The 12,065-nt window shown below is 47.1% G+C and overlaps 1 long non-coding RNA gene across 1 annotated transcript; it reads right to left on the bottom strand.

Moving 5' to 3' along the window:
- Nucleotides 1–6,010: 6,010 nt before the first annotated feature.
- On the bottom strand, nt 6,011–8,224 carry LOC114806447. The gene is made up of 2 exons (XR_003754484.2): nt 6,896–8,224; nt 6,011–6,597 (listed from the first exon to the last, which is right to left on the bottom strand). It is a non-coding gene; the product is annotated as an uncharacterized LOC114806447 (long non-coding RNA).
- Nucleotides 8,225–12,065: the final 3,841 nt, after the last annotated feature.

The raw sequence follows: 12,065 nt of genomic DNA, 5'->3' as shown, positions 1-12,065 counted from the left end.
GGAGGGGGAGGAGGCTCCAGCGAAGGAGACCGAGAATGACCGGCCAGAGAGGTAAGAGGAGAACTAGGAGAGGACAGAGTCCGTGAAGCCAAGGTGAGATAAGGTATGGAGGAGGAGGGGATGGTCGACAGTGTCAAAGGCAGCAGAGAGGTCAAGGAGGATTAGAATGGAGTAGGAGCCATTGGATTAGGCAAGAAGGAGGTCATGGGTGACCTTAGAGAGAGCAGTCTCGGTAGAGTGGAGGGGACGGAAGCCAGATTGGAGGGGGTCTAGGAGAGAATGGGAGATAAGGAATTCTATGTGCCAGCCGCTGTGCTGTAAGTCGGGTTGGACATGGTCCTTGTCCCGCATTCATTTATTCATTCAATCATATTTATTGAGCACTTACTGTGTGCAGAGCACTGTACTAAGCCCTTGGAATGTACAATTCGTCAAGATAGAGACAATCCCTGCCCAACAATGGGTTCACGGTCCAAAATCCCCCATTTTACAAATGAGGCGACTGAGGTCCAGAGAAGTGATGCAGCTTGCCCAAGGTCACACAGCAGATGGCTGATGGAGCCAGAGTTGGAACCCAGATTCTCCAGCTCCCAGGCGTGAGCCCTTTCCACTAGACTGCGCTGCGTCTCTCTTCCCTGCTTCTGTCCCGTTCAGCTTCCGGGGAAGGACTGTTGGTGTAAGAAGTAGGTAGAGGAGGCCAACATTTGGAGGGCTCTTCATCCAGGAGCCTGGGGAGAGAGGAGGAAAAAGGCAGCGAGTCAGGGGAAAGACAGGAAGGAAGGGCAGGTCAGCTTTAAGTCTGGTCAGTAGGGAGGCCACTGATGACCCTTGCAGATCTTGGACCGACAGATAATAATAATGATATTTGTTAAGCACTTAACTATGTGCCAAGCACTGTACTAAGCGCTGATGCCAGGGGTGTCACGTCTCACGGAACACTTTTTTATGCTATTTGTTAAGCGTTTACTATTAGGTTCGACATAGTCCCTGGTCTCCTTTGGGGCTCACAGTCTAAATAGGAGGGAGAACAGGAGTACCAAGGCCCAGAGAAGGGGAGTGACTTGCCCGAGTTCACCCAGAGGGCATTTGGCAGAGTCTGGCTTGGAACTCAGGTCTTTCGACTCCCAGGCCTGGACTGTTTCCACAAGGCCACACTGCTTCTCAGAAGTCCACCTGAATCTTGCTCATTTCTCCAGCGGAATTCCCCTCTACGGTCAACAGACTTACGGGCGCCGTTTCCGAGCCACGGAACTCAGTAATCGGAGTAAAGGATTGGAGGGATTCTGGGCATGGAAAATAAAAATGATGGACAGGAAGGCGTTCGGTACTGACCCGTACCGTATCGAAGGGGTCGGCAGTGAAACCGATTAGGTTAGTGATCAGATTGGACAAATGGCCATTCTACTGGCCACCTTGTCCGCGGGCCTGTGACTCACCCGAACCACATAGCAGGTCTGCTGTGGGGTTCTCTGGGCTCCACTCCTAGAAAGCCTTGGGATTGAGACATGCCACCCAAGGCCCCTCAGGACCTTAGAACTATAGAACAGGTTCCACTTTGAGCGTGCAGAGGATGAACCAAGATGCCACGTGTCTGCTCACTGCACTTCTCTGTACCTCAGTTACCTCATCTCTTATAACTGGCCAGTCTCATTATCTTGTATCTGCCCCAGGGCTTAGAATGGTGCTTGGTAAGCGCTTTACAAGTACTACAATTATTAGTATTATTAGTAGTATTATTAGCTGACTAAACAGCAGAGTTCAGCATTTATTTACTGAACGTGACAAAACCCACCACAAGCTCATCACATCATCTTCCACGTCCCTTCGGATGAAAAGCACCCAGGATGTACCTCAGTTCTGAGCAGTGACAGCTCACTGCCTATTGTCCAAGTGGTTGAAGATTTACCTCTGAATAAACTAGGTCAATTTAGGAAGAATATGTTTTCTAGGAGGTACAGAGACCATGGAAATCCAAAGAAGGAGAAGCTGAAAATAGAATTTTAAAACATGGTGTGAACCTGACCTTGGCAAATAAAGAGCTAAGCCTGTATTGTAAATCAATGCCATGAAGCCGGTCATAACTTGGAGCTGTCATTAAAGATGCCTCTGCTGTCAGTTGGAAATTGCGAGGAAGAAAATGTAGAATCAAGGGATAGCCTCTAGACTTTACACTAATAATAGTAATAATAATATTTTGTTATCTACCCCAGCACTTAGTACAGTGCCTGCCAATAAGTGCTTAACAAATACCATAAAAAAGGGCTACAGACTTTTACGAGGAAAACCAAAGCAGTAGCAACAGCGGTGGTAGCCTTTAACCTGGAAGCGGTGTTTATCATTTGGTGAACAGCAGCAGTGCTTGGCATATAGTTAGTGCTTAACTAACTAGTGCTTAACATATGTTATGATTACTATTATTATTATTTTTAGACAGGCTTCAATCCATCAAAATTCAATCAATCATCCATACTTACTGAGCACTTACTCTGTCACAAGCACTGTATTAAGCAACTGAAAGAGTCTACTAGAGTTAGTAGCTACAATCCCTGCCCTCCAATCCCTGGCTAAAGGGGCCAGCAAGTTGCCATTTAGGGTCCTTTTAGCCTTAACTGGCAACTCTCAAAGAGACTGCCTGCCTGTCAATCTTAATTAACCTTACTGTCTCAGTCTTAATTTGATTTCAGCTGTTCTTAATTAGCTTCATTAAAAGTCAAGTAAAAATAAAGCAAAATTTTAGAGGTTACCGATGGAGTAGGGCTAAAAATTTTTGCTTCAGCATCTCAGTGTGGTTAGTTCTGATTCTACTTGGGAGATCAGAATCTTTTATTAAATTCTAAGACTTAAACAGAGATTAGAACCCAGGCCTCCAAATCCTTACCTTCCCTCTAGGCTACAGCAGGCCTCATAAGGGAAGGGTCTCATTCATTCAATTTCAAACAGAGGATAAAGGCAAAGCAGGAAGAAAAACAAACCTCAATACCAAGGGTTCTCTCTTAGGGAGAAGCGGTGAAGGCAGTTGACGTGAAGCAGAGGAAAGGCTTCCGTCTCTGAATTCGGAGGTTGTCGGTTCCAACCTGAGGGTTTGTCTGTAAAGTAAAGGTATGTGTGCACCTGTCTAGAAATAAGTACTGTGATGTGTGAATAAGATGGTGTATATAAGCATCTGAATAAAGTGAAATACGTTTGTAAATATACATGTGTTTCCTCAGAGTATATCTTTGTTGGGATAGCACTAAGAAAAATGCTCTGTATGTTTAGGGGCATGAATATACTTGTGTGTACAAAGAAAAAATTAATGTCTTTTTTTTAACAGGATCTTTGCTAAGCACTGGATAAGATATCAGACATGGGCTCACAGACTTTACTCCACTTTAGATACAAGAAATTAGTGAGGCATGGAGAAATAAAGTGACTTCATTCATTCGGTTGAATCTATGGAGCGCTTACCGTTGGGAACGTGTCTGCCGATTCTGTGGGATTCTCCCATATGCTCGGTCCGCTGCTCTATACATGTTAACTGCTCATGCATACCATTAATGGTGATCATTATCATTTCCAGCGTTAAGCCCAAATAGGCGATGCCACCAAGGTACAGTACTTTCCAAGGGCTTAGGACAGTGCTCTGCACATAGTGAATGCTCAATAAATACGACCGAATGAATGAATGAACCTTGCCTTCACTGACTCTGTCCTCTCCTGGTTCTCCTCTTATCTCTCTGGCAGTTCATTCTCAGTCTCCTTCGCAGATTCTTCCTCCACCTCCCTCAAAGGTTCAGTCCTTCTTTCCCTTCTCTTCTCCATCTACACTCACCACTCCCTCGGAGAACTTATTCACTCCCACAGCTTCAACTATCACCTCTATGCGGATGACACCGAAATATATATCTCCTCCCCTGTCCTCTCTCCCTCCCTCCAGGGTCGCATCTCCTCCTGCCTTCGGGACATCTCTACTTGGCTGCCCTCTTGCCAACTCAAACTCAGCATGTCCAAGACAGAGCTCCTTATCTTCCCTCCCAAACCCTATCCCCTCTCGAACTTTCCCCTCACTGTAGATGGCACAACCATCCTTCTCGTCTCACAAGCCCGTAACCTTGATGTCACTCATGACTCTGCCCCCTCTTTCATCCCACACATCCAATCCCTAGCTAAATCCTTTCAGTCTCACCTTCAAAACATTGCCAAGATCTGCCCTTTTCTCTCCATCCAAACTGCTACCACATTAGTACAGCCACTCATCCTATTCTGACTGGATTACTGCATCAGCCTCCTTTCTGCCCTCCCAACCTTCTGCCTCTCCCCACTTCAGTTCATACTTCACTCCGCTACCCAGATTATATTTCTACAGAAGGTTTTAGGACATGCCACCCTCCTCCTCAAACATCTCCAGTGGTTGCCCATCAACCCCCGTATCAGCCAAAAACTCCTCATTCTCAGCTTTAAGGCACTCCATCACTTTGCCCCTTCCTGCTTCACTTCCCTTCTCTCCTTCTACATCCCAGCCGGCACAGTCCGCTCCTCTGGTGCTAAGCGTCTCACTGGGCCTCGATCTCGCCTGTCTCTCCACCGGTCCCTGGCCCACTTCCTCCCTCTGGCCTGGGACACCCAGAAAATAATTTTTTAAAAAGTGCTGAGAACAGTGCTTGGCACATAGCAAGCGCTTAGCGGATACCATAATTAGAATCATCATCATTATTATTAATAAATGAGGGGAAGTGAGGGACTAGATGGATATGTTGATGAGGCATTTCTATCGCCTAATCTGATGGCAGGAGGACATACCCATCCCATAATAATAATAATAATGTTGGTATTTGTTACGTGCTTACTATATGCAGAGCACTGTTCTAAGCGCTGGGGTAAATACAGGGTAATCAGGTTGTCCCACGTGAGGCTCACAGTTAATCCCCATTTTACAGATGAGGTAACTGAGGCACAGAGAAGTTAAGTGACTTGCCCACAGTCACACAGCTGACAAGTGGCAAAGCCGGGAGTCGAACCCATGACCTCTGACACTGAAGCCCGGGCTCTTTCCACTGAGCCACGCTAATTAAACAGTCTTCTTGGAGCAATGACCCCCACAGGTCATAGGACCGGATGAGATGCCCGATGGTGTTTTGATGGGAAAAATGTGCCATAGTCTCTCACAACAATACAGAGATGCAGTCTCACCAATGGTGTTCCCTTAGGACTGAGAGCCCAATCTTGATCATGCACCATAAAGCTTTCCGGGAGGAAAGCAAGGAGTCACCATGTGAATGTCCAGGAGTAACCAATGATTATTCTGATATTGAATCAGAATATCAGAATTCTGATCCCTTACTTTTTTTAATTTTTGCCTGTCAGTCTGGTTTCTGAAATCCTCAAGGTGGAACATTCTAATGAATTCTTTTCTTTGTGTGGGGCTGTGTGTTTAGTGATGTACAGCAGGGGAAGAAACTTAAAGGAGTATGTGTGAAGAAGTGTGGACCATAACGGGACAGCAAAGTGTTGTGTTAGTGTCTTAAGGAGGGTGGGTAAAAGGGAGCAGGGATATTTACGTGGGGAGGGCTAAAGAAAGGGGAAAGGTATGAAAGTGTGGTTTCAAAGCCAGTAGGTACAACAAGGACATGTGAGTTTTGCTTGCCTTCAACTTGGCCCATTATTCCAAGGTGGCTGTCCACACTGTGAAATATACCTTGCAAAGTATCAGTCTGGACCTGGGCACATCAGATCTCCTGGGAGTTAGGGGAGAGAAAGAGAGAGAGAAATTTCTAAGGAAAGAGGGGACATCTAGTGCCATGGATCACCCTTCTACTTTCCCCGCAGAACTGACACACCTTTGGCTGGCTTAAGAGTTCTCACCTAGCTGCTTACTGGAAAGCCCTCAGGCAGGGCTGCCACCTTGACTAGCCTTTGTACAAAGAGGAGTTTTACTCATCAGCTGTGAACATCTGTCTTGAATCTCCTGTGCAGGCACCATCTCTTTGAAGCATACAAAGACCCAATCCACAGACCAAAAAAGACCATCAGATGTGAGATGGGATTTGAACAACATTTAATCACTAACAAAGAGTTCTGGGGAAGAAAAGCTTACTTCTGAATAGCTGGCAGGGGTGGTGTCGGGGGTGTTTAATGGGGGAGAGGTGGCTAGGGTTTGGAGGGGGGTAGGTGGACAGGGTGATCAGGATTGGGTATGGGGTGGGGGGGCGGGAGGGTGGGAGGGTTGGAGGTGGAGAAGTGGACAGGAAGGTCAGAGACAACGCCAGGCCCAGAAGACATCTTGTGGCCTGGGTGTGGGGTTGTTTGTGGTTGGGATGGAGTCAGGAGTGCTTCAGGATGGTTTCCCTCAGGGTGTTGAGAGTCCAGGAAGAAGTTGGAGCTGGCTTGGCTGGAGTCCTTAGGGTTGAGGCAGGAGTGCTTCAGGAGGGCTTCCAGCGGGGTGTTGTGAGTCCAGGAAGAAGTTGGAGCTGGCTTGGATGGAGGGCGGGGGTCCTTAGGTTGGGGTCCTTAGGGTGGAGGCAGCAGTGCTTCAGGATGGGTTCCCTCCGGGTGTTCAGCGTCCAGGATGACGTTAGAGGTGGCTTGACTGGAGGCCTTGGATCCTCAAATTTAGGGGTGCTGTTGAAACAATATTTTTTACTTTTATTTTGGGGAAGAACGGGAAGGAGGAGAAATGGAGGTGGCTGGAGAAAAGGGAAGGGAGGTGGAGAGAGGAAAAGATACAGAAGGGGTCCCCAGCAATCCCCTCTTCCCTGCCGTTCCCTCCCCTGCATTGCCACTGTGCACCCTGCAGTGGGACTCCCACTGAGGATCAGGGGGCACCTAGTGGCAGTGCCGCAGTGGGCTTAGACCCTCCATCTGGCCTCCTCAGGCAGGCCTGGGCTGCCACCTCCTTCCTCCCCTGCTCCCCTCTCACCGGACTGCCCCTGCTTCCCCCCGCTGCAATAAGGGGCAGCAAGGGCAGTGCCCACGACTCAGACGGCAGGCAACATCACGTGAATTCTTCTTGCTCCGCTACCCCTCCGCCTGATTTCTTCCCCGGATTTAGGAACGCCGATTCTCTCCTTGTTCCGTGTCGGGAACAAAAATCCTACAAAATCTACAAAACAAAAATCTTCAAAAAGATTTTGAAGTGGAAAAGCTAAGGCAGGAGTAAATGCACTGAAAGCCACCGAGGCAACACTTGCCGGCTCCCAGAGCCACCCAGAGGACATCCCTTGAACGCCTCCCCTCCCCGCCACCACCCTTGCTGGGAATTTAGAAAATTTCTCCCTTCTGACCCGCACCTACCTCTGCTTCTACCAGGGCCTACCTCATCCAGGAAAGTTCCAGTCCAGAGTGGCAGCCTCCCAAAGCTGTACAGATTGAAAACTTTGAGGACAAAATACTCAGTGTGTCAGACGTTCTTAAACAAAGCATAGGAAGTGAAATTGTTTTGAAGTTGGATGGAATTTTCTCTCAAAGTTTTTAGGTGGGTCTATAGTGTTATCGTCAGTTTGCGTTCACAAAGCCATTCATCTGATCACGTTAGAAAGGGCAGAGAGATAAACCTCGCCGTTTTAGGTCTTCCAATGCATGGTAGTTTTCTTTTGTTTTGCTTTTGAATCCCAAGATATCCCAGACATCTATGTTCAATGGAATGAGTGTTGTATAAATTTATATGTCCATTTTATATGTTTGTGATTTTAATATTAACTTTCATTTTAAACTATTTTATTGTATTTCATTGTGTGACCTGTAGTTGCATTCTACTTTATTTTAGCTTTTTATTTTATTTAGCTATTTTATTGACTTTTAAAATGCTGGTGTGATGTGCTGCATAAATCCTTTAGTTGTTTTATATCAGTTGAGTGAAAGAAAAAGAACATTCCATTGAACACTGAGTTGGTCAACCAGGATTTAGAGAAGGGCAAGGAGTTATCTCTGTCGTGCTTGTGTCAAAGAGGTTAGAAATTGAAATCCTGACAAAACACTATAGAATTGTGAAAGATATCTCCAGATAAGACCGGACCACTTCTTAACATGGAAAATGAGCCTACACGGTCCAATTGGAGCAGCTCTAACCTCTCTGAAAAAAGGAAGGTTCACAAGAGAGATAGCCCAGATTGTCGATGAGGATGATAATCTCTTGGTCTAGAAATGCAGCCCTGAAGGACCAACTAGGGATTTCTTGGACAACCAGACCGTGTTTTTCAGGAGATTCTGCAAGGAGAGAATTGCCTCCCATTTCCCCTTGCAAAGTTTCTTTAGGGTTTCCCTCCCTGGCCCACCGCCCGCCCCCCACCCCCCCACCTCAGCCCCGGCACCGCCTCCCCTGGCCCCCAGCCCAGCCTCCACCAACCACCACAAAGACCAGAGTAGCCAGGTGGGATGGGATGGATCCAACAGGAGATTTGGGCATGAAGCTCCTTTCACCCTACTTGCCCCTGGGCCTTGAAGACCCAAGGCAGGAGGTCATCACAGGAGAGGCTGTTTTACATGAAGCTAAGTTTTTCAGGAATTTGGCATGATGCAAAAATCCCTCCTCTTCCTCCTCCACCTCAAATTTTCATTGATCGCCTTCCAATACCTTGGACCAGAGGTTCGAGACACAGCCTGGGACCCAGAAGAGATTCCCGATTGACTGGCATTAAGCACCTGCCTCCTTTTTCACCTCAACTCTAAAATGAAAGGGCCTTGAAGGCCTGAGGGGGTATAATAAGAAGGAGGGTTGTTTGCATGAAGCAAGTTTTACCTTTTCCTTTGTCCCAAATATTTTCTCTCCTAATGAAAAGGCTTGGAAAGGCAAAGACATTGGTGGCAAAATAAAGGGGAAAATTTTGCAGCAAGAAAATTTCTCCTTTTCACACTGAGTTGATCATACTTTCTCTGTCAAAGAACACAAGGACTTTAAGGATGAGGTTGAAAAAGTAAAGAGAGAGGAAATTGGCAGTTGGCCCTATCTCTTTCACTCCTCAAATGTTCTCATTGCAGGTCTTAGAGTCTGCATGCAGCAAATTTCTCCTTTTCGACCCCAATTAATGTCTTTGCAGTTCTTGAAGACCTGAGGCAGAGAAATTTGCGTGATCATTTTTACATGCAGCAAATTTCTCCTCTTTCACTTTAAATACTGTCTTTTCAGGCATTAAAAACCAGAGCTAGCAAAATCAAAGCTGGATGGTTTTTGCTCCTTGGAAATTTCTCCTTTCTCCTTTTGGATAATCTCGATTCACCCTCACGTCAAAGGCCTTGAAAGGCCTGAGGTGGAGAAAAAAAAAGTGAGAGAGAGTTTGCAGGACACAAATTTCTCCCTTTGCATCTCATACCTTCTCTTCTGAGGCCTTAAAGACCTTACCAAGAGAGAAATCAATGCAGGAGAATTTGGGCATGAAGCCCATTTCTCCTGTTCCACCTCAAGTATTCCTTATTTATTCTCAATTCAAAGGTCTGCCAGGCTGCCGGGAGACTTAGGTTCAGGAGACATTATTGTAGGAAGTTACATTTCTCCCTTTCCAGCTCATATATTGATTTTCTCTTCAGGTCTTGCAGACACACAGACGGGAGAGTTTTGGCGAAAAACAAATTTCTCTTCTTCCCCCTCCGATATTCCCTTTTCAAGCCTTGAAGACCTGCGGTAGAGAAGTGAAAGCAGGAGGTTGTTGGCATGAAGCAAACTTCTCCTGTTTCACCTCACATAATCTCAACTCACTCTCACCTCAAAGGCCTTGAGGCCTCAGGTGGACCAATGCCCAGGAGATGTGTCTGCATCAAGCACACTTCTCCCTTTCCAGCTCATCTATTTTCTCTTCCGGCCTTGAAGACCTTAAGGGAGAAAGATGATCAGGTGATTTTTGCAGGAAGCAAATGTCTCCTTTCTCAATCTCACATATCCTCCTTTCATGTCCTGAAGACCTTAGGTAAACAAATTCAAACAGGAGACTGTTTGCATGAAGTATGTTTCTCCTTTTCCACCTTTTATTTTTTCTCTTCTGAGTTCTCAATTAAAGGCCTCCAAGGCCTTACGTGGCATAACAAACGGTAACGCTTTTTGCATGACGCCAAAACTCTCCTTTGCCAGCTCATATGCATTCTCTCTTTGCAGGCCTTGAAAACCAGAGGTAAAGAAATAAGGGGATATTTTCTGCCATAAAACAAATACTTTCCCTTGCCCATTCGATATTCCCTCCTCATTCTCAATTAAAACACTATAAAAGCGAAGCGGGGCGTGGGGGGGGAGGCCATAATGAAAAGGAGATTTGTCCAGTGAAGTAGAATTTCTCTTTTCAACCCAAACAGTCCCTTTTTTGGCCTTGAAGACCTTAGGGTAGAGAAACAATTGCAGGAGACAGTGTACACAATATAAATTCCTCCTTTTTCAAATGAAATATTCCCTCTTTGTTCTTTATTAATAGTCCTTGAAGGCCGGAAATGGACTAATGCACAGGAGATGTATCTGCATGGAGCCAATGCCTCCTTTTCCAGGTCACATATTTTCTCTTTCGGCCTTGAGGACCTTAGACAGATCATTTGCAGGGAGCAAATTTCTCCATTTTTAAACCCCATCTATTGCCTTTTTCCAGCCCTCAGGTGGAGAAAGAGAAACGCGATTGTTTGCATGAACAACACCCGTCCTAGTTCCCCCCAGATATTCTCTTTTCAGGATGTGAACACCTCAGTTTGAGAGGTGAAAGTGGGAGATGGTATGCATGAAGCAAATTTCTCCTCTTAAACCTCAAAGACTCTCCTTTCAGGTCTTGAAGACCTCAGGCAGAGAAAAGAAGGTAGGGTATGGTTGTGCATGAAGCACGGTTCTCCATCTTCACCTCCAAGATTCTCTTTAAAGGCCTAGAAGATAATAGGGAGAGAACGAAAAGTGGGAAATTGTTTGCATGAAGCAAATTTCTCCTTCTTCCCCTCAAATAGTCTATTCTGAGGCCTTGAAGACCTGCAAGAGAGGGAGACAGCAGACCATGAAGACCTGCAAGGGAGGGAGTGAGAAGGTCCTGAAGACCAGTGAGGGTGGGAAAGTGCTGGCCTTGAAGACCTGCAGGGGAGGGAGTGAGGAGGCCATGAAGACCTGCAAGGGGACAGAATGAGTTGACTCTCAAGACCTGCCTGGGAGAGAGACAGCAGGGCATGAAGACCTACTACAGAGGGAGGGAGCAAGTCATGAAGACCTGCAAGGGAGGGAGGGAGCAGGCCCTGAAGACCTGCAAGGGAGGGAGAGAAGAGGCCATGAATATCTGCGAGGGATGGGGTGAGGAGGCCCTGAAGAGCTGGCAAGGGAGACAGTTACCAGGCTTATAAGATCTGTAAGGGAGGGAATAAACAGGCCATGAAGACCTGTATGGGAGAGAGTGAGCAGGCCATGAAGATCTACAGGGAGGGAGGGGGCAGGCCCTGAATACCTGGAAGAGAGAAAATAAACAGGCCACGAAGAGCTACAAGGGAGGGAATGAGCAGGCCCTGAAGACCTGCAACGGAGGGAAAAAACAGGCCATGAAGACCTGTAAGAGGGCGAGTGAGTAGGCCATGAAGACCTGCAAGGGAGGGAAAAAACAGGCCATGATGACCTCGCAAGGGAGGGAGTGAGCAGGCCCTGAACCTAGAAGGGAGGGAATGAGCTGGCCCTGAACACCTGCAGGGGATAGAGTGAGGAGGCCATGAAGACCTGCAAGGGGATAGATTGAACTGGCCCTGAAGAACTGAAAGGGAGGGAGTGAGCAGGCCATAAAGAACTACTAGAGATGGGGTGTGCAGTCCCTGACAAACTGCTAGGGAGGGAGGGAGCAGGCTATGAAGACCTGCAAGGGAGGCTATAAACTGGCCTTGAAGACCTACAAGGAAGGGAGTGAGCAGGCCATGAAGACCTACTAGGGAGGGAGGGAGCAGCCCCTGAAGCCCTGCATGGGAAGGAATGAGCAGGCCCTGAAGACTTACCTACAAGGGAGTGAGCGAGGAGGTCCTGAAGACCTGCTAGGGAGGGTAATTGCAGGCCAAGAAGATCCACAAGGGAGAAAATGGCAGGACATGAAGGCCATCAAGGAAGGGAGTGAGCAGGTCCTGAAGAAATGTTAGGGAGGGAGTGAGCAGGCCAGGAAGACCTC

Source organism: Ornithorhynchus anatinus, chromosome 2, assembly GCF_004115215.2.
Source record: "Ornithorhynchus anatinus isolate Pmale09 chromosome 2, mOrnAna1.pri.v4, whole genome shotgun sequence".
NCBI classification, from domain to species: domain Eukaryota; kingdom Metazoa; phylum Chordata; class Mammalia; order Monotremata; family Ornithorhynchidae; genus Ornithorhynchus; species Ornithorhynchus anatinus.
The sequence above is the reverse complement of the archived record's forward strand: the minus strand, read 5'-3'. Positions and strand labels throughout refer to the sequence as shown.